At 45.5% G+C, this 22,597-nt stretch overlaps 1 non-coding gene across 1 annotated transcript; it reads left to right on the top strand.

Annotated features, from left to right (window-relative positions):
- The first annotated feature begins 430 nt into the window (after window positions 1-430).
- On the top strand, window positions 431-503 carry TRNAK-UUU. The gene has a single exon. It is a non-coding gene; the product is annotated as a tRNA-Lys (tRNA).
- Window positions 504-22,597: the final 22,094 nt, after the last annotated feature.

The following is a 22,597-nucleotide window of genomic DNA, read 5'->3' as shown; positions in this document are numbered from 1 at the left end:
GTTTGTTTGTTTGTTTGTTTATTTATTTTTAAATATTTTATTTATATGAGAGAGAGAGCATGAGCAGGGGGAGTGGGAGAGGGAGAAGCAGACTCCTGTGCTGAGCGGGGAGCCCGATGCGGGGCTCGATCCCAGGACCCTGGAATCATGACCTTAGCCAAAGGCAGACACTTAACTGACTGAGCCACCCAGGCGCCCCTATTTTATTTATGTTTTAAGATTTATTTATTTATTTTAGAGAGAGAGAGTGCAAGCAGGGAGAGGAGCAGAGGGAGAGGGAGTCACAAGCGGACTCCACGCTGATCACGGAGCTCAACCTCCTGACCCTGAGATCACGACCTGAGCTGAAACCAAGATCGGACACTTAACTGACTGTGCCACCCAGGCACCCCTACTGATAATTTAAAAAAAAAACACATTTGTAGGAAGTACCTGGCTGGCTCAGTCGGTAGAGCATGTGACTTTTGATCTCGGGGTTGTGAGTTCAAGTCCCACGTTGGGTGTAGAGTTTACTTAAAAAAAAAAAATACACATTTGCAGTGATTCATTATGTCTTTTGTTTGTCCCCCTACTGATCAAAAGGAAGCATTTATTTTTAAAACTTACTTTTAAAATTGCATAAAAATTATAACATTTAAATAACGTAAGAATATATAGAATGAAAAGTAAAAGTTTTCTCCATTCTAAATTGAACCCAATAGACACCCACTGGTAGTGGTTTCTTGTGTAATATTTTAGGTCTTTTTCTATAATAGCATGTATATATTTGACTACTAATAGATTAAGAAAGTACAGTAACAATAGCCAGAAAGGTGGAAATAATTCATGTCCATTAACAGATGAATGGACAGACAAAACGGGGGGTGCGGTACACATACACACACACAGACGGGTAATACTCAGCCCTACAAAAGAATTAATTTCTGATTCATGCTACAGCACGGATGAACCTTGAAAACATACTAAGTGAAATAAGCCAGACACAAAAGGACGAATATTGTATGGTTCTACTTATGTGAGGTACCTAGAATATACAAGTTCATAGAGACAGAAAGCAGAAGAGAGGTTACCAGGAGCTTGGGGTGGTGGGACCGGAGAATTATTGTTCGATGGGCATAGAGTTTCTGTTTGGAATGATGAAAATTTCTGGAAATGGACGGTGGAGATGTTTGTACAACATTTTGAATGTACTTAATGCCACTGAATTGTACACTTAAAATGGTTAAAATGGTAAATTTTATGTATATTTTGCCATGATAAAAAAAGAAAAGCACAGCGGGTATGTAATTTTCACATTTACTCCAAACACTTAGAAACGATATGATATGTGATAAAAATATTTTTAAAATGTAGTTACACTTGACAGCTTGAAGTTTGTATCAGTCACCTTGGACTAAGTAATGCAGTACCAACCAGCAATCCCCCAAATCTTAATTTCTTACAACCACAAAGGTTTGTTTTTTGCTCACATTACATGTCTTTCACAGGTTGGCTATGATTCTGTGCCACACCCTCTTCATTCCAGAATCCAGGATGAAGAAGCTGCCTTCATCGAGATGTTGCTATTCTTGTGAGAGAGGAAAAAGAGAAGATGATGGAAGCATGCAGGCTCTTAAGACTTCTATTGGGCGGGGCACCTGCGTGGCTCAGTTGGTTGAGTGGATTTGACTCTTGGTTTCAGCTCAGGTCCTGATCTCATGGGTTGTGGGATTGAGCCACGCGTGGGACTCCGTGCTCAGCGGGAGTCTGCTTGGGATTCTCTCCCTTTGCCCCTCCCCCTGCTTGTGCTCGAACTGTCTCTCTCTCTGAAATAAAAAATAAAAAAGATTTCTACTGGGAAGTGGCACACTTCATTTTTATTAACATCTCATTGACAAAGCTAATTACTTGACCCATTTACTTTTTTTAACACAAAAAGTAACTTCCAGATGATTTAAGAATCGGAGCGTGAAAACTATTAAAGGGAAAGCATTTTTTAAAAATACAAAAAAGGAGAAAAACAGTAAGAAAAACAATAAATTTATTGCACCATCCGCAAACTAAAAGACAACAGTCTGAGTAAGAGAAATGAAATATTTGTAATAGATGTATCTTAGTATATTAGACAAGACTGACTTGTAAAATAATCCAAGACAACCTTTTCAATTTTTGCTCCAGCCTTCCTTTAAAAATTTCAATGGGGTGATCTATTTCTGCTCCTAGATTAAAAACTCTGGCAGGTCTAAGACTTTTCCATTCATTCTTAGATAACAAAAAGTCTTAGAGTCACTTCAAGGCATAAACCTAGTCTCAATTTATAAATATTACCCATTCAGGATCTTAATTAAAACTTTGAACTTGGGGCACCTGGCTGGCTCAGTCGGTGGAGCATGTGACTCTTGATCTTGGGGTTGATCTCCACACTCTGGGTGTGGAAATTGTTTAAAAATAAAACCTTAAAAAAAATATCCAACTTTGAACTTGATTCAATGTAAAAAATTTTTCCTTCCTCCAACTTTGATCTGATTTGGGTGGGCAGCCTGCAGTAAGAAAGAAGGGGGCGGTTGGTGTTTTTGCCTTGGTCTTTGTCTTGGGCTCTGTCAACACCTTCCGCCCCGCCCCCCTAGCCTAGGTTCTTACCTTTGCGTAGCTAGGGGTAGGGAGGAGGGACTGGTAAGTGGATAGCACAGTCTGTCACAACCTGGCCTTTAACAATGGGCTTGGCAGTTTAAAGCATGTTTTTTTCTCTCCGGGACACTTTCATGGCCTCTTAGGGGATTCTCTTTAGGGTCCTCTTCCCTGCAGGTCCTTCCACCCTGACAGATGTGTTCTGTTGTGAGTGGTTGCTTGTATGTCCTTCCAGCCCCTAGGGGTTCACCTCTAGCTTCTTGCTGCTGGGTCCCCTTTGCTCCTTCAAGTAGCCCCATTGAACAGGACCACAACCACCCATGCCCGCTCTCTCCACACTGCCCTCATTTTGTTCATGGAAACACTCATGCATCCTTTTTCCTGAGGAACTCAGAGAATAGGGAGCCAAAGCAGCAGCAGTCTCTTGGCCCTGCCATCTGAGCAATCTGAGCAATTTGTTCTCAGGCCTGCTCTCTGGGCTTCCTGGACAGGAGTCAGACGCTGGTTCACAGAGACCCCCAACTGTAGGAACATACACTGTAGGAACACACCCAGTGAGCTCCATGAGTGGTGTTATTTTTTTTTAGTAATTTTTTTCTTTAAAGATTTTATTTATTTGAGAGAGGGAGAGAGAGAGAGAGAGTATGAGCGGGGGCGGGGGGAGGGCAGAGGGAGAGGGACAAGCAGACTTCCCGCTGAGCGTGGAGCCTGACACGGGGCTCAATCCCAGGACCCTGAGATCATGACCTGAGCTAAAGGAAGACGTTTAACCGACTGAGCCACGCAGGTGCCCCTCCATGAGTGATGTTATAATGAGAAGCCCATTCTCTTTAGGATTGAGGCAAAGGAGGAAGCAACCCTGTACCTCCTGCTGAGAGGAGACGGGGACTATTTGTTGTAGGGCAAAAAGTCTCTAAAGAAATCAAGAGATTTTTGAAGACAGAAATTTCTCTTCTCTCTCCACACTCTGACCCTTCTATTATTCTTGACTTGGCTGAGGGTTCTAGTTTTCTGAAATTTCCTTTGTAAATTCTGCATATGGAGAGCAAGCCTCGTGGCCACGTTGGTATTTGGTATGGAACACATCAGTAGTTCTGACTGAAGGTTAGAACTGAAGCAGGAAGAGCCTTATTTTAACATCCTGTGACACAGAGAACTAGAGTAGAGAACTTCTACAAATCAAAAAGAAAGAGACAACCTAGACTTTTTTTAAATGGGCAAAGGATATGAACAGGCAATTCAAAAAGATGAACCTTACAAGGCAATGAGCATTGAAGAGATGCAGAGGGCAAGGCATTTCCCATCCTGCTCCCAGAGGTTAGGGCAGCCCTTGTCCCTCCTCTTTGGGGCAGCAAATATTGTTCATGGTGCCATGTGTCAGAAATTCCTTTCCCATTTCTCCTGCGAGCTCTGGGATCCTAGTGCAAGCAGGAGTCCTGTTGGCCCTGAGTCCTCAGAATGAGCCCCCTGTCCTGCCCCCCAGGACACACGGGAAGCTTCCTCCCCCATTTCCTCCCCCATCTCCCATCCTTGTGTGCCACTCTGTATCTTGTTAGCATCTTGTGGATCCCCTCACCTGCAGAGAAGAAGGGATAAACCTACTCTTGCAAATTGTATCCTTCCAAGGCCATGTCAGAATTAATAATCAGGTCACATGTGTCAAAAATATCCAGAGCTTTAAATTGTAATGGGGTTTCCTTTGGACGCAGCTGCTACATTTCTTGGACTCTTCCTGTGTTTTTTGTCCCTAAAGGATTGGCTTCTGTTGGAGGATTTTTCTTTATTTAATTTGGAGGGTTATAATCATCATCAAAGCCATTCTGAGTCTTTCATAATGTTGTGGGTCTCAAAAACTCATGGTAAGCCTTAGGTTTGTCACAGCGGTTGAAACCAAACCCCGATTCCCAGGGCTTTTCTTAGGGGGCTGCTTTCTCACCTCTGAGCAAAATGAGGGCTGCCTGCCAGGATGATGCAGGCAGTTGTGGCCATGAGCACTGACCGCAGAGTCCAACTCCAAAGTGTTGTTCCTTGACTTGAGTTTAAAGACGATATCTGCCTCTTGGAGCTCTCATGAGAATTACATGACTGGATGTGCGTGAGGGTGAGTATAGGGGCTTACAAATGCAAGATTTCCTAATACAGAACCCAGTCAGCTGCGGCTTCTTAAAAGTAGATTCTCTCTCTCTCTTTTTTTTAAATCCATTATTAAATGAGTTCAGATTCATGAAAGAATTTGAAAATATAAGCAAGTAAAAACAGGAAGATGCTTGGTCCCACCATTCAGAGCAACCACCTAAATCTGATTCACGCTCCCTTGTAGTCATTATTCCGTGCAAAGGCTTGGGCTATTTTTTCCCACTGTTGGAAGCATGTGGAACATAAGATGTTGTATGTCGCATGTAAGCCTAATATCATAAAACCTTCTCACATTATTTCAGACTTTGTAAACCTAGGGTCTTTTTTTTTTTCTTTTCAGTTTAAGTTTTTGGTTATGAAACCATGGTTCCAAAGCTGAAACTGTATCCTAGATAGGGGTGGATATGTAAGTGGCAAGCCCTTTCCTCCCCCACCTGGTTCCCTGCTTCTAACCATTTTATTCGTTGGTGATTTGCTTTCTGGTGCTTGCATAATGAGCATTTTCCCTTCCTTCCCACGTGAAAAGTAACACACTAATATCTGTACCTTGCTGTGTTTTCATTGAACAGTATATCCTGGAGACCATTCCATATCAGCAGAGTTTTTCCTCATTGCTTTTTATGGCATATTGTGTGGCTGCATTTTAGTTCATTCAGCCAGTTTCCTAAACAATGGACATTTAGGTCCTTTTCAGTTTTGTACTATTACAAATAATGCCACAATGAATAACCTTGTGTAAACGTATTTTTTTTTACAAGATTTTATTCATTTTTTGAGAGAGAGAGCACACGCACGTGAAAGCTCGAGCAGAGGGGAGGGGTAGAGGGAGAGGGAGAAGCAGACCCCCCACTGAGCAGGGAGCCTGATGTGGGATCGATCCCAGGACCCTGGGATCATGACCTGAGCAGAAGGCAGTCGCTTAACCGACTGAGCCACCCAGGCGCCTGTAAATGTAATTTTTAATGGTTACAGAGTACACCTAATTCGCCAGTCCACCACTTTTCAAAGCTTGCCTCAAACCCCATCCTCTGTCTTCCTGCTCTGAATTCTCTCTGCCTCATTCTGAATTATAACTTGGTGACCCCCAACCTCAGTCTCCCCTACCCTGACCTTGAGGCCTAGACATGGGCTCTCCAGGATTAGAATCTCAACTTCCCTGGGGTCTCAAACCAGTTCTTCCCCAGCTCTCATTCCGCCCCCCTCCGTGGACCCAGATTGAAATGCCTGTGGGAACCCACCCATCTCCCCAACCCCTTGCCTAGCTTCTTTCTGGAGCAGTTTGAAGAGTTTATACCACAGTTTATTTTATCATTCCTTGATTGTTTTTGCTTGTTTGTTTGCTTGGTTTTACTTTTTATTATGAAAATTTCAAACAGGAAAAGAGAAGGAATCAGACAGTGAAAACCCAATAACTTCCCATCTAGATTAAAAATCCAAATCCCATCTAGATTAAAAAAATGCTAACATTTTGCCATATTTGATTAATCTATGTATATTCTTCCTGAGCTATTTTAATTTTTTTTTTTAGGTAGGCTCCATGCCCAACGTGGGGCTTGAACTCACAATCCTGAGATTGAGAGTCGCATGCTCTGCTGAGTCAGCCAGGCACCCCCTAAGCTATTTTAAAGAAAATTATAGACATCATGATGCCTCATATCTAAATACTTCTGCATACAATACAAAAAGTAAGGACATTCTCCAAAAAAACATCATTACACACCTTTCAATAATAACAGTAATTTTTTAAAAGTAGACTAAGTCCCTAGTTTCTAACACCCAGTATTTATTCAAATTTCCTGGTTGTTTCAAAAATATCTTTTATAGGGGCGCCTGGGTGGCTCAGTCGTTAAGCATCTGCCTTCGGCTCAGGTCATGATCTCAGGGTCCTGGGATCGAGCCCCGCATCGGGCTCCCTGCTCCGCGGGAAGCCTGCTTCTCCCTCTCCCACTCCCCCTACTCGTGTGTGTGTGTGTGTGTGTGTGTGTGTGTGTGTTCCCTCTCTTGCTGTGTCTCTCTCTGTCAAATAAATAAATAAAATCTTTTAAAAAAAATATCTTTTATAACTTATTTTCTAAACCAGGATCCAATCAAATACCACAGACTGCATATGGTTGGTATGTCTTTTTAATTTAAGCCAGGTCCCCCGTCGTTCCCCTTTTTATTTGTCATCAAATTGATTTGAAGAGACTTGGCCACCTGTCTTGTGACAATGTTCCACAACCTGGTGACCTTGTTCCTTTTATGCCCTATTTCTTTGTCTTTTTTTTTTTTAAGTTTTGTTCACTCCGTGTAGTTTCTTTTGGTTTTGATCTCTTTCCCACAAGATGTTTTCCTCTAATGAATCCTAGGTTGATTGGAATCCCTGCCAATTGCTGATTGTTTACCTTACTGTGGGTCTCATAATTATCAGCTGGATCCTATCCTTAGATGTCCCCTGATGTCAGTAAATCTCATTCCCTAAGAAGATGCATCCAATTTCCTGCCTGGAGGGTGTACACCTGAGAACCAGTGGGAAGAAGGACTTTGGACTTTAAACATTCAACACTTAAACATCCTTCAATTGCCCTATGTTCCAACTGAAAACCTGGGTCTTGTTTCTCAGACCAGAGGCCCTCTATTCTCTCCAGATAATAGACCTCTAGTGTTCAGCTGGGGAAGGTAGGGGGGAGACCACCACCCAGGAGAGGGGGTCTGAGGGTCTAAATGTTTTTTTTTTTTTTTTTAAGTAATCTTTACACCCAACATGGGGCTGGAACTCACGATCCCAAGTTCAAGAGTCATATGCTCTACTAACTGAGCCAGCCAGGCGCCCCTCCAACTGCTGCTGCTGTTTCTTCTTCTTTAAGATTTTATTTATTTACCTGAGAGAAAGAGAGACAGAGCACAGAGAGAAAGGGAGAAGCAGACCCCTCTGAGCAGAGAGCCCAACGCGGGGCTCGATCCCAGGACCCCAGGATCATGACCTGAGCCGAAGACAGATGCCCACCCGACTGAGCCACCCAGGCGCCCCCCTCCAACTGCTTCTTATACAGCTTTTCCACCAATCCTGCTTTTGGCTTTACTTTCACCGTTATTATCCACGGTACCTGTTGCTGCCAATCCCCGACCGAGCCTTTGGGGTATACTGTAAAAGGGATTCCTGTTTGTTTGTTTTTTTCTACCTGCTGGCGTAATTTCGGCTTTCTTGGAACTGCCTAAGTCACTCAGCACTTCTCCATCTGCTTTCTGGCTTCCAAAATATTGTTGCTGCCATCCCCTCTTCTGTTTCCTCTTGGCCCTTGTGGGTTTGCGTCCTTTCCAAATCCCTTTACTGATGCTTTAGAGGCATGGAAGGAGGGAGCAGGAGTGAAAACTGTATCTATCCACCAGCTTTATCCAGTGTTTGATTTAGAAAAATGCTTGATCGGTCTGATGAGCATTTTGGTTGTGGAAGACTTGCCCCCAGCCATAGCAGAGCCCCTGGGTATTCAGATATAGACGAGGACAATGCGAAGAAGAAGCCGAATTGCCCAGCATTGCACTGAGGAGAGTTTTGAGAGAATTCTGCAACAACTGGAGCAGTTATCTTGTGTTATGAAGTAACCTTGAGGAGGGCACAGAAAGAGAGGAGTCTGGGTCTAATAATACCATGATGCTCCCATACCAGTTCTGCACGATTTACCTCGGGACTTCTTTTTCCTTTTTTTTTTTTTTTTTTAAGATTTTATTTATTTGACAGAGAAAGAGAGAGCGAGAGCAGGAACACAAGCAGAGGGGGTGGGAGAGGGAGAAGCAGGCTTCCCGCAGAGCAGGGAGCCCGACGCGGGGCCCGATCCCAGGACCCTGGGATCATGACCTGAGCCGAAGGCAGAAGCTTAACCGACTGAGCCCCCCAGGTGCCCCTTCATTTTCCTTTTTTAATGTACATAAGAAAATCCTTTGTGTTTTTCCCCCCTCTATTTTATCATAATAGTTACTTATCACATGGCAAATACTCTTCTAAGTGCTTGGCTTATATACTATAATTTTTATACCACCAACCCTATGAAGTTGGTACAATTACTGTCCCCATTTGACGCATGAGCAATGAAGCACAAAGAGATGAACTAACCTGCCTAAGGCGACATAGCCAGTAAAGGCTAGAAAACGAGGCAGTTTGGGCTTGTAAGCACTGTGCTGTTATCTAAACCTGGCCAAACCCAATCCTCACTAACATCCTGGACTCTGCCACCCACCACGGTCATCCAGTATTGGTGAATTTTCGGTATTCCTGGTGAATGATTTGTAAGATACCAGGCCCACCCCTGGACCCCCACGTCACCTGTCCCCTGACACTGAAGTGAATGAAGGAGATTTCAGAGCTTCAGGGTGTGACCAACTGTGGTGCAAGCAAAGGCAGGGCCGGGAGGCATGGGCTGCAGCACGGGCAAAGAGCAAAGGGCAGACCAGGCCCCTTTCCCCAAATGAATTAGAGGAAGGTGACAGAGAGAGACCTTGTGTTCATGCCTACGAAGCATTTCCAACATTTAGCATCATTTCCTCAGGACAGATTCCCAGGCGTGGGCTTTGGTACATCTTGACTGCCTTTGAATAGAACTGATGAAAGAATTCTTTAGCCAATTTCAGAGGCTTTACTTGTTATGAATAAAGGGATCTCCCTAGATTCTGCTAGATCCCTGGTAGGTAAAATTAGGGACCAAATTTTAAGATACTAATAAGAGCGCTTGGCGCCATAAAACTGTCTTTATTGATTGAATTAATCAAAGACAAGAAATATAAAATGTTAAAAAGAGAGATGAGTGCGTGCTAGACGTTAACTCTTTCGATTAACGAGGAGGCCTGGAGGTACAGTCTTCTCAGGAAGTTATAGTGAGAAATTTGGGCTGTTCCTGTTATTGCCTAATCTCACTGAAACTTGCAATACTTAGGGATATAAATTCCAGTCCTTGGTCCCCAAGCTGATTGTAAATAAGCCAACCTCAAGGACACCTTTGCAAGCTAGAAGGTGCTCGAGGCAGAGTTGGAATTCATGTAATTAGCTGTGATTTGTGGGGCTGTGAGTCAGTTTGCCCTGGGTCCTTAGGCAGCTCTCAGGGGCTTGCCTTCTGGTCACAGAAGTAAGGAGAGTGGAGGAGGGTGGGCTTCTTGGTGGACCCCATGAGCAGGGTATGGGATCAATAACACCATCTTAGACATGTACTTCTTTTATTTTATTTTATTTTATTTATTTGAAAGGGAGAGAGAGAGAGTGCCTGGGAGGGAGAGGGAGAGAGAATCTGAAGCAGACTCCGAGCTGAGTGCAGAGCTTAACACAGGGCTCGATCCCACAACCCTGGGATCATGACCTGAGCCGAAATCAAGAGTTGGATCCTTAACTGACTGAGCCACCCATGCGCCCTTAGACATGTATTTCTGCTCTGATTTCCGCCCCCCCCCTTTTTTTTAAAGATTTATTTATTTTAGTGGGGAGAGAGAGAGCGCGCACAGGAAAAGGGACAGAAGGAGAGGGAGAGAGAATCCTCAAGCTGACTCCCAGCTGAACATGCAGCCCGATGAGGGGCTCCATCCCACAACCCTGAGATCATGACCTGAGCCGAAACCAAGAGTCAGACGCTTAACCAGCTGAGTCACCCAGGCGCCCCTTCCCTCTTCTTAATACAGACACAAGATAATGAGGCACATGGGTCCTGCATTTGGAATGCAAATCTGCCTGCAGAACCACATCCTGGCTGAGCTGTCTGAGAGGAAACCGTTGTAGCAGCTCTCACCAGAAGACTCCTTCTAGAAGATTCCCGAGGAGAACCACAAGCTCGGCCCACAGCACTTCCCCTCTGAATAGGGGTGGGTGGTGATGGCCTGAGGAAGATCCTAAGCCAAAGCTAGACTGCCTGAAGAAAAAAATTGGTGTCCCCACAAACACTTGCAGAAAAGTGTCCAAATTGGACTCTCAGAGAAAATGCGAGAAAATGATAATATAAGGGAATCAATCCTGGTTTCGGATGTATTGGGAGCTTGGGAGAGAAGTCCTATGAATGCTGGTCTGAGAATTGTTCTAATAGCTCACTAAATATTTGTTAAATTTTTGAATCACCTAAGAGCAACGCGCTTTCTGAGGAAAGAACAAAGACTTTCAAATAGACAGTTCTGAGAAAGCCACAGAGCTGCTCCATAGGATCTAACTGGCCTTATTCAGGGAAGTTTGATAAACAACCCAGCAGCCTTTTCTTCTCAGCTTTCATTTTCTCCCTTCTGATCATTCCCGTATTTCATGACTTCTAGTTCCTTCATTCACTTTTACCCCTGAGGATAGGGTCATGGAGCAATCAGGGATACATTCAGGAACAGAATATTAAAGGTGCCATCCTTGTTCTGCATTAAAGAGAGAACATCATAGAGCCATGGAAAATGAAGCAAATCATTCACCTAGGACGGCTCAGAATAGATCATTCCCCTGGCTCTGCACCCATCATTCGTAAATGAATCCAGTGCTTTTCTACAGGATTTTAAAAGATTTTATTCCTAATCCATTTTTCTCCCTAGATCTTTGGAAATATGGCTCTGTAATTTAATGATTACAGGAGATGAGCAAAAGAATGAACTAAATAAGATAGCATCAGCTTGCCTTGTAATGAAGGGCCAAATTTTCCAAATATAGAGCAAAATCCAATTGTGGTGCTCTTGTTTATGATTCCTGCCTAACAGTGATATGAGAGACCCTGTGGGAACACATGCAGGACTTTTCCCACATAAAGAGCCTTCTCCTTGGCTCGTTACAGAGTTTGGGGAGATAAACCATAACTACCAATTTCTCTAAATCATAACTACCAATTTCTCTAAATCACCTTCACTGCCCTGGATAGCAGTCACTTTGCTGATGGAATAAGACATCCCCCAAAGCAATGAACAATAACCACTAGTTAGCATTAGAGACAGCAAGCCCCTGAAACACCAGGGGATTTTCCTGTGGCTGATAAAGAGTTAAAAAGTGTATATATGGGGCGCCTGGGTGGCTCAGTTGTTAAGCGTCTGCCTTCGGCTCAGGTCATGATCCCAGAGTCCTGGGATCGAGCCCCACATCGGGCACCCTGCTCCGCGGGAAGCTTGCTTCTCCCTCTCCCACCCCCCCGCTTGTGTTCCCTCTCTCGCTGTATCTCTCTCTGTGAAATAAATAAATAAAATCTTTAAAAAAAAAAGTGTATATATACCACATCTTCTTTATCCATTCATCTGTTGATGGACACTTGTACTGCTTCCATAATTTGGCTGTTGTGGATAATGCTGGGTGATACCATACAAAACACAATGTGGTATCCTGGATTAAACCCCGGAAAAGTAAGGGGCCCTTTACCAGAAAGACTGATGAAATGAGAATAAAGTCTGCAGTTAAGTGAATAGTAATGTACCAATGTTAATGTCTTAAATTGGACAGATGCACCATGGTTTGGTAATATGTTAGTTAACCTTAGGGGAAACTGGATGACGGGCATGTAGAACTCTGTTCTCTGTACTATTATTGCGACTTTTCTGTAGATAGAAATTTATTCCAAAATAAAAAGTTTATGTTAGGGGCGCCTGGGTGGCTCAGTCCGTTAAGCGTCTGCCTTTGGCTCAGGTCATGATCCCAGGGTCCTGGGCCTCGTATGGGCCTCGTGTGGGGCTCCCTGCTCAGCGGGGAGTCTGCTTCTCCCTCTCCCTCTTCCTCTGTCCCTCTGGTCCCCCAGCTGTTCTCTCTCTCTCCCTCTCTCTCAAGCGCGTTCTCTTTCTCTCTCAAATAAGTACGTAAAATAAATACATAAAAAGTTTATGTTAAACAGAAGTGAGGGGGCACCTGGGTGGTTCAGTCGGTTAAGCGTCGGACTCTTGGTATCAGCTCAGGTCATGATCTCGGGGTCGTGAGACCGAGCCCCATTGGGCTCAGTGCTCAGCACAGAGTCTCCTTGTCCCTTTCTGTCCCCTTCTGCCTTCCCCCCCGCTTGCGTGTGCCTCTCTCTCTAAAATAAATAAATAAAATCTTTAAAAAAAAAGTGAAGCCACATTTGCATTGGCTACTGGTGGGAGTATCAATGAGGGCAGGTGTTCTGACGCTGCTCATCAAAGGCTTTAGAAGCGCTCAGGCCCACTGACCTATACCTTCACTCCCAGGATTCTGTCTTAAGGAAACAGTCAAGGGTATTCATCTCAGCACTCTCTTGTAATGGGGAAAGCTGGCTGCAAGCTAAAAGGCTAAAATTAGGACCACAGGAACAATGATGTAGCCACGGAGGAATATGCAAAGGTACCAAAAGCAATGTGGGAGAAGTAGATTTGATAATGTGGGAAGACTGTCACCATATATTGTTGAGTGAAAAAAGCCAGCCGCAAACTATTCTGTATGATATCATGTCTCTCTCTCTTTTAATCTATGCCCGCTTAGGAGAATGGTAGGAGATACACCAACATATAAAGAGTGGTTTTCTCTAGGCAGATGAGATTGTGGGTGCTATGGACTAAATTGTGTCCCCTTTAAATTCATATGTTGAAGCTCTAAACTCCCGATGTGACTGACTGTATTTGGAGATAGGGCCTGCATGGAGGCAATTAGGGTTAAATGAGATCCTAAGGGTGGGGTCCTGATTCTACCTATGGAATCAGGCTTTTTTTTTTTTTTAAGATTTTTTAATTTATTCGTTTGTGAGAGAGAGAGAGCACAAGCAGGTGGAGAGGCAGAGGGAGAGGGCGAAGCAGACTCCCCGCTGAAGAGCGATCTCTCCCTCCGGGCACATGCACAGAGTGAGCACAGAGTGAGCACAGAGCTGGAAGGCAGCTGTCTGCAGGCCAAGAAGAGAGCTCTCCCCGGAGCCCAGCCACGCTGGCACCCTGGTCTCCGACTTCCAGCCCCCAGAACTGTGAGAAAGTAAATATCTGTTGTTCCAGGCACCCAGTCTGCGGTATTTAGTTATGGCAGCCTGAGCTAAGACAGTGGGTATCCTGAGTTTTCTTGTTTTTGCTCTCTTGCTTTTCTGCAGTGAGTATGAATTGCTTTATTCTTTGGAGAACAAAGAATGTGACAATTGTATTCTTAGGAGTTTCACTTTACCATTGACAGAAGGAAATACAACTCCCCAGGTCTCCCTCAGGAATAGTCTTGGCGATCATTTCCTCGTGGAGTCAACCTGCAGTTAGGCTCTTTATGCTTCACTCTTGATCTCGGGGTTGTGAGTTCGAGCCCCATGTTGGGTGTAGAGAGTGCTTAAAAATAAAATCTTAAAAAAAAAATGCACATCTATGTATATTAACTTAGTTGACTACCGTAGAAGCAAGCAAGCAGGTAATATACCCCACGGGTGAGGTTTGGGGAGGTTATGTGCCTTGCCAAGGTCACGTGCCTAGTGGATGTGAAGCCAGGACCCAGACCTGGGCCTCTTGACTCCAAGCCCAGCGCCCACCTCTGTTGTCCGTTACTGCCTGTCTGGCTCTTTCTTTTGCAGCAGTCCTGGACCATCTCTTAAGTAGGTCTCAGAGAGCTGACTCAGTCCTCCAGAGTCCCGCCCCAGGCAAATTCTGGTCCTCATAAATTTCATGTTGGAGACCGAAAGATGTTACTTTCTTCCACTTCCATGCCAGCCATGACCTATTTCTGGGTCTTGTGTTTTCTGGCAACTCAAAGGCTGTGCAAGCTTTGATGGAGGCTCAAGCGGCAGCCTTGACTTCTCCTGTGCATCCCTGTGGCTGCAAAAGTGGAGCTGGACGCTGGGCTCTGGAAGCAAGGTGGCACTTTCTGAAAATGGCTCTGCTGGAGCTGGAAAAGTCAGGATCTGTCAGTGTTTGGATCTAGCTTCAGATCTCTTTATGTATTTGTTCCATATTGGCAAATATGAGCTTGGATAAACATCTTTAAATCCTCTTAGGGATTTTGAGTTTTTGTAGTAGTGAATGAGCAGTTGCAAACATAGGCACTGTTTTCTAGATTCTTTTTTTTTTTTTTTTAGATTTTATTTATTTATTTTGAGAGAGAGAGAGAGAGAGAAAGCAGGGAAAAGGGGAGAAGAAGAGAATATCCAAGCAGACTCCCACTGAGCGCAGAGCCTATACATGAGGCTCAGTCTCACGACCCATGAGATCAGCACCTGAGCCGAAACCAAGAGTCAGATGCTCAACCGACTGAGCCACCCAGGCCCCCTATTTTCTAGATTCTTAATGTTCATAGAGTTAAATAAAAATTTAGGGGAAAAAAACGGAAGAACCAGGAAGAATTTGTATTGGTATGGGGACTGGTACTTCTTTCTTTGACTATGGAAGTTAAAAAATCAGCTTACTTATAAAGTACGAATATGAGAAAAAAAAACCCACCACCACCGTCCTCTACGTGCAATGGACATATCAGCATTGCGCTAGGCTTATAGGGAATGTAAAGCTGAACACAAAAAGAACACCTACTCTCAAGATATGAGTAGTCAGGGGCGCCTGGGTGGCTCAGTCGTTAAGTGTCTGCCTTCGGCTCAGGTCATGATCCCAGGGTCCTGGGATCGAGCCCCGCATCAGGCTCCCTGCTTGGCGGGAAGCCTGCTTCTCCCTCTCCCACTCCCCCTGCTTGTGTTCCCTCTCTCGCTGTGTCTCTCTCTGTCAAATAAATAAAATCTTAAAAAAAAAAAAGATATGAGTAGTCCACTGGGGGAGATAGACGTGTACACACATTGTTACCCAAGGCGGTCAGGTTTCAATCCTGGATGGTGGTTAGAAATGCGAGGGAGGTTATTTTAACTGTCATAACTGCTGGGGATTATCTCTGGCATTTGGGCAGGTCCAGGGATGCTGAATATCCTGCAATCTTGGGCAGTGTTCCATATGACACCAACTTGTCTGGTTCAAAATGCTGAGTGTCTCAAGGGAGGATCCGGTGCAGGAAAAACCCTGGATGGAGAAGCTGAAGCTTCCAGGGAGAGGACACTGAACTGATGCCTACAGGTGTGTGTGGGCTGTTCTGATAGGCAGAGACGGGCACAGGGATAACTTAGTGGACGGGCCGAGGTGAGCTGGTGCCAGAAGTGAGACCACACAGGCCACAGACTTAGAATGACACGTAATTCAAGGTTTGGGGACTGGAGAGAAGACTGGAAACATATAACAGGTCTTGAAGTGCCATGCTAAGAAGTTTGGTTTCTATTTCCTGAATGGCGTGTAGGCCCTGGAAGGAAGTTCACACATAAGACAAAGAACAAGAGCAACACTGCCTAGGAAGGGTGACTCTGGGCACAGTGTGTGGGATGGGGCGGAGGCAGCTGCTCCCCCACTTCTGGGGTCTGTGATTTACTTTGCCTCTCTTAGCCTCGGATGTCTCATCTATGAAATACCTAGCGCACAAATTATTTCCAGGTTTAAATGAGACATTATGCAAAGCCCCCAGCGAACATTGCACAGCACGCGGCCATTTTTGTTTGTGGCTTCAGGTTTATTGGTTCCTGCGGCTACTACTACCAGCTGCTGGCCACACATAGGTGTGCAGATCGGCGCGTCTTGGCACAAAGGTGTGTTAGCCGCTGGTGAGAGGGATGGTTCTGGTCTTTCCCCCTCAGCCTTCCTTCCCACTGGGGAAATAGAGGAGGCACAATGGCAGCCCATACCACGTCCCTGTCCCCAGACGGACTGTCCCTAAACCACAAAGGAGCTCTTGGAGGTCAACTTGCACCTCTGAGTGAAATTCAGACCAGGGTGGGACTGGCCTGGTGTCACACAGCAGGGCAGTATGATCAGAGTTGGGACTGACCCAGACGTCAGGACCCCCAGCCCTTGCCTCCCTCGCACGGTCAGAGGGAGCAAGAACATCTGACAGAGACCCTCCCTTCTAAAACTCTCCGTGGCCACCCATTATGTGCAGACTCAGGTTCAGGTTCTTCAGCATGGCCTCCAACCCCCCCACCCCCACCCCCACCCCCGACCCCAGGGGCCTGTCCTGCCGACACAGCCCATCTCTCTGCTCCGCTGCACACTCCGGCTGGCTTTCCTTGGAACCTTCCTGGGACTTTCTGCCTCGTGTTCCCACATCACTTTCTCTGCCTACTGAAATCCTGTGCCTCTTTCTCCATCCAGCTCAGCTGCCTCGGCCTCCAGGAAGCCTTCCCCTGTCCCTGCCTCGGAGCACTTGGCCATGGCCCGGCCCGGCCGGCCTTGTGTTGCCGTGGGTGGACCGGCACCTGCCATTTGTCTCTGGGGCTGTATGTTCCTCAAAGGGGAGGACTGCTCTTTGGTCAGCATTTCAAAGGCAGCACTTTGGATCGTTCTGACACTCTCAGGGCCCACCTCAGTGCCTGCAGATCCTCGGCCATGACAAATACTTCTTCACCGGGATGAAATTTTTCTCTCCCCTACTGTTGGGCACTTAGTAACTGGCCCACAAATCTTTGTTGACTTGATTTGAGGATGGGATGAAGAAAGACTAGCACCAGGGAGGCATTTGTACCCCCAATTATTTACAAGAAATTGCGGGGGCCTGACGTTATAAACCATACACTGGCAGGGCAGCTGATGGCCCATGTGTCCCAGCTTCCCGGAGTGGCGGTGGCGGTCTAGCTGACAACCACACTCAGGCTGGCAAGCCTGGCATCTTGCGGACCCCGGGGGGGCAGCCAGAGGAGCAGGAGAGGGGAAAGAAGGCTTGGAGAAACACCGGCTGTGGTATTTTTGGAAGGGAAGCCAGCATTTCAGCTTGAACTTTACAACACACTCTTCCAAGATTTTCTCTCATAAAGCCAGTAATAGAATCATTAATGTCACTTTTTAAATTTCACCTGAGCAATTCTGAGGTTTGATGACCAGTAAGCTGATGGCTTGGGAGGTTGCTCTAATAACTTTATTTTCACGAAATGAAAGAAAATGGCCCCGTTGTTGTTGTTGTTGTTAAACACACTAGGTGGTTTTTCTTTTCTTTCTTTATTTTTTTGAAGATTTATTTATTTATTGTAGAGAGAGAGAGTGACAGAGCACAAGCGGGGGATGGTGGGGAGTAGCAGAGGGAGAGGGAGAGAAAGAGAGTCCTCAAGCAGACTCCGGGCTGAGCTCAGAACCCGACACAGGGCTAGATCCCAGGACCCTGAGACCATGACCTGAGCCCAAACCAAGAGTGGGCCACTTAACCGACTGAGCCCCCCAGGCACCTCATTAGGTGGCTTTTAGACAATTGAACAGTAGGTTAAGAGTCAAACCAGAGCTGGAGATCCAACCCCAACTCCTAGTTAGAGCCAACCTGCATGGGTGCTCCGGTTTGCAGGTCTAAACACTATTGACCGTATCTTCAAGAACATTTTGGCATGCCTTGTGCCAACCTCTCAGGCCTTTGCTCTTTTCCGAGGCTGTCTCTAGAACGTGCCTGCGGAGGATGGGTTAGGAGAGTGGCTGACTGAGCCACGGTGCAACCCCGCCAGTGGTCCTTACCCAGGGTGTCAGCCTGCAAACACGTTAGGTGGCGTTTCCATCCACAGCCCTTCAGTGGCTCTCCTGAGACCACCAGTGTGGCTGGCCAGAACTCTGGGTTTATGAAACCAAGGGAAGTTACCCAAGGCTCAGCCGGCTTAGGCTCCCTTTATCTGACCAATGGGCTCCTCACTGGCAGTGGGGAAAAGAAATATGTTTAGGTCATCAGAAACTGGCAGAGGTCACCAAGAGGTGACTAGAGGCCAGAGAAGGGGATTGAGGTCCAGGCGGGGACTTGGGGTAGGACTTCCAGCCTTGTTTCTCTAAGGACAAACCTGATGAAATTGACCTCCAAACACCACCACCTGATTTCCCAGCCAAACTGGCTTCTTCCCTTGCAACGCTCGCCATGGCCCGCAGCTGCATACCTCAAGGATGTTGGAAAAAGTCATCTTTTCTTAAAAAATAATAATAAAAATAAAAAATCCCTTTTTGAAGACTGCAGTGCATCCCACCACCCAGGGCGAGTGTCACAGAACAAACACGGGTCTTTGGGCTCTGTTTCAAGCCATTAACTTAATGGCTCTGGTGCTTGGAAGCTCTGCCGAGGACAAGAGTTACCCTGTTATATAAACATATTCATCTGGCTGAAAACATGTTATTGTTTTCCGAATAATGGTCGTTTGAAGTAATGTGTGTGTGTGTTTTTCCCTTCTGATCGTTGTGAGTATTATTTAGGCTCCTTTGGAAAAGCGGTAACAGCCCCATGAAGCTCAAAGGATGACAGCATTTCCTTTCCTCCCGATCAGATCGGGTATTAGAATCATTTTGCACAAGCTGAGGGCTGGTACCCGGCCATCACTGCTGAGAAGATAATTAGGAGATAATGTCAGTGGCAGAGAAAGTTGTCAGAGCAGAGTGGTCTCCTGCCGCTCTCGGAGTGCTGAGTGTGGATGTGGGGAGGGCAGGGGGAGCAGAATCCTTAGTGCGAATGAATGTGAAGGAAGAGCCCAACAATCCTTTCGCTGCTAAGGAGATGATCGTCTGGCGGCAATATTCTGCCGACAGCGAATCCTACCGAATGCCCGTCTTATTCCCCGCTCCCCGAACTCCCGTCCATAGATATGGGCAGAGGCGGGTGTCACTGATTATTACAACGCACAGCTGAGATAAGGAGGCAGCTAATTGAATTTAATTCACTGAGGAGGCAACCAATTTTGTGCCGAAGCTTAACTTCTGGATGGTAAATGTTTTGCACTTGGTGCTCATCTCCTGCGAGCTGAATGCCAATTCCTTTTGCAAGACATTGTTCCGTCGAAGGGCAGAATGGTGGGCAGTCAGGGAACAGCCCGCAGGGGACCCGGGGCCTGGCCTTTAGCCCGTGTTGGTGGGTTGGCCTGCTGCCCAAGGGACGCACGCACGACAGGGACCAGGGTCTGCGAGGCAGGCTCTGTGATGAGACTGGTCCAAATTTAGACTGCCCAAAGTAAACAAAAATGCAACTCTCCCTCTCCACTGTGTGACAGCTAGTAGAACGTTTGGAATATATGCGTGTGCATGCGATTGCAGTGTTTATTTATGGAAAAACTGTTCCTTGAGGCTTTAGATAGTGGGGGATACGATGTATTTCTAAACTTTGTCTGTCACCAGCGGTCAGCAGTCGGCTGTCTTGCTTGTGTTTCTCTTGGGTGCAGTCTTTGTGCCCTGGTCCCTTTTCTCTCTCTTTCCTTTCCACCCTTATCTGTTTTATTTCAGAGCTGACCTGGGATGCTATCACACATTTTCCTTCTGGGAAAAGTAATTCACATTTAATCTCCAACTGAGTACTTAGCACTGTACTTGGCCCATCGTAGATACTTAACAAGAATTCGTGGGATGAATAAGTGAAAAAAACCAACTGTTCTATGTTTGTCTTTTTGCTAAGGAACTAGACAGGAGAGGTGGTGACTCCAGTGCTTTTGGGTTGTGATGGTGATGGTTTGGTCCATGAAAACATTATCCACCCAAACTGGGGTGTCTCAAGGAAGGTTATCATTCTTCATTTGCACTTGGGAGTGGCTGTCTAAACATCGTGGACCAAGGGGGGGCATCCCCTGCCACAGAGCCTAGCAGTTCACTTGTGTTCTTCATACCCAGAAGGGTCCTGTCGCTTATGACAATGAGTTTGGTGGCATTTTTCTTTGTAGCTCACATTCGAGAACCAAGGAATGAATGCAGATGCTCACATAGACCAGTCCCAGTGTGGAAGAGTCACTGTCTGAAAACAGTCAGATAAAACAAAATTAATTATATCAAGAAAAGGAAAAAAAAAAAAAAGGAGTTCACTCTGCCAGAATGAACTCGATGGATTTATAATTACTGAGATTTATTTTCCTTTGAGAAGAAACACTTATCAGAGATGGACTTTGATGAACCAAGGCTGGAAAGTGATAACTGCATAGTGAATGTGGCAAAGCCAGGAGGTGGGAGAAAGAGGAGAATTGTTAGCTAAAGTCAGAAATGCCAGTGGGATGTTTCCTGTACATATATCAGCCTTGGGGCTGAAAACCAGTCGTTCTCCAGGGGTTCAATGTGGACCTTGAGGGGTGGAGAATGTATATATATTTCCTACAATTATTATTTTTTTTTCTTAATTTTTTTTTTTTAAGATTTTTATTTATTTGACAGAGAGAGACACAGCGAGAGGGAACACAAGCAGGGGGAGTGGGAGAGGGAGAAGCAGGCTTCCCGCTCAGCAGGGAGCCCAACGTGGGACTCGATCCCAGGACCCTGGGATCATGACCTGAGCCAAAGGCAGACGCTTAACCAACTGAGCCAACCAGGCGCCCCTATTTCCTACAATTATTTATATTTTTTACAAAATGGAAACATTCTTTTTTTTAAATAAAACTTTATAGAATTTTAAAATGTTAAAAAAAGTAAATAAAATCAAAGACGTACATCCATGTAATCTTACCTTGTAGTAGTGACCACATTGAGAGGACATTGGTCCTGTTTTATCCCCGTGGGGCTCCCCTCAGGTCACCTGAAAACAGGTCTCATATGCACAGCCCAAGCAAGGGGAAGTGAATGTCCCCACAGACCCATCCGTGTGGGGCAATTCTGAGGGCCCTCAGGAGGTGATGCCCCAGGGGACCCCACAACACCCAACACACCCTTGGTTGGTTCTGTTCCTTCCAGTCTCATTCTTTCTAAGGTCATCTCCCAAATAAAGTTCTTGCACCCAAATGCTTGCCTCACGGTGTGCTTGGGGAGCCCTACTGCATTCATAACCACCTCCTCGATTTACACCATCTGCACCCAGGATCAGGGAAGGGCCATGGCTTGGAGGCGTTCCTGCCTTTCTGCCTCATTCTTTTCTCTCCTATCTAAGCCTCTCTGGTCCTCATCTCTGTGTTCCTTTTGCTGCTCAGCTCTCTGGTCCAGAGCCCATCTCTCTTCTCACGGAATTACATTCCCACCCAACACACCTTTCCTTTCTTTTCTTTTTTTTTTTTAAGATTTTATTTATTTATTTGAGAGAGAGAGAGAGATAGCAAGAGAGGGAACACAAACAGGGGGAGGGGCAGAGGGAGAGGGAGAAGCAGACTCCCCGCTGAGCAAGGAGACCGATGTGGGGCTCGATCCCAGGACCCTGAGCTGAAGGCAGATGCTTAACCGACTGAGTCACCCAAGTGCCCCCCTTTTCTTATTTATTTTGGTAATATAAGTACACTTTAGAGGCACACCCTAATTTACAGCTCAATATGCACATATTCAGTCCTCATTTGCTCAAGCACACATGTGGATCATCATTGTGTCAAGCGCAGGATGGATGAGAGGAATAGGTCTTGTGTCTACCATCAAAGCAGGGGAGTAGGAAGACAGAGACAGACATCTGTGAAATAGCTACAGTATAATATGCCAACTGCTATTATATACATTGGGGAAGAGAGTTGGTTATTGGAGTTAGGAACTCAGAATGCAATAGAAACAATGTAATGTTTGCTGGTGGCCACCCAGGTGTAATAGGTTGAATGATGGCACCCCAAAGATGTCCACATCCTAATCCCCAACACCTGTGAATATATTACTTTACACGGTAAAAGAGACTGTAGATATAATTAAATTACACATCTTGAGAAGGGGAGATTAACTTGGATTATCCAAGAAATAATCCCAAGAGCCCTTGTAAGAGGGAGGTAGAAATGTCAGACTCAGAGAGAGAAAGATTTAAAGATGCTACACTGCTATCTTTGAAGACAGAGGAAGGGGCCATGAGGCAAAGAATGAAGGCATCCTCGAGAATCTGGAAAAGGAACCAGCCCTGCCAATGCTTTGACCTTAGTCCAGTGGAACTGATTTTGGATTTCTGGCCTCCAGAATTATGAGTAGATTTATATTATGTTAAGTCACTAAATATATGGTAATTTGCTATAGCACTAATAAGAAACTAGTACAGCAGGTGAATAAAAAAACCTGTTACCAGGGGTTCCTGGGTGGCTTAATT

This window comes from Phoca vitulina, unplaced genomic scaffold, assembly GCF_004348235.1.
Source record: "Phoca vitulina isolate PV1807 unplaced genomic scaffold, GSC_HSeal_1.0 scaffold12, whole genome shotgun sequence".
Classification (NCBI taxonomy): Eukaryota; Metazoa; Chordata; class Mammalia; order Carnivora; family Phocidae; genus Phoca; species Phoca vitulina.
This window is presented reverse-complemented; position numbering and strand designations above follow the sequence as displayed.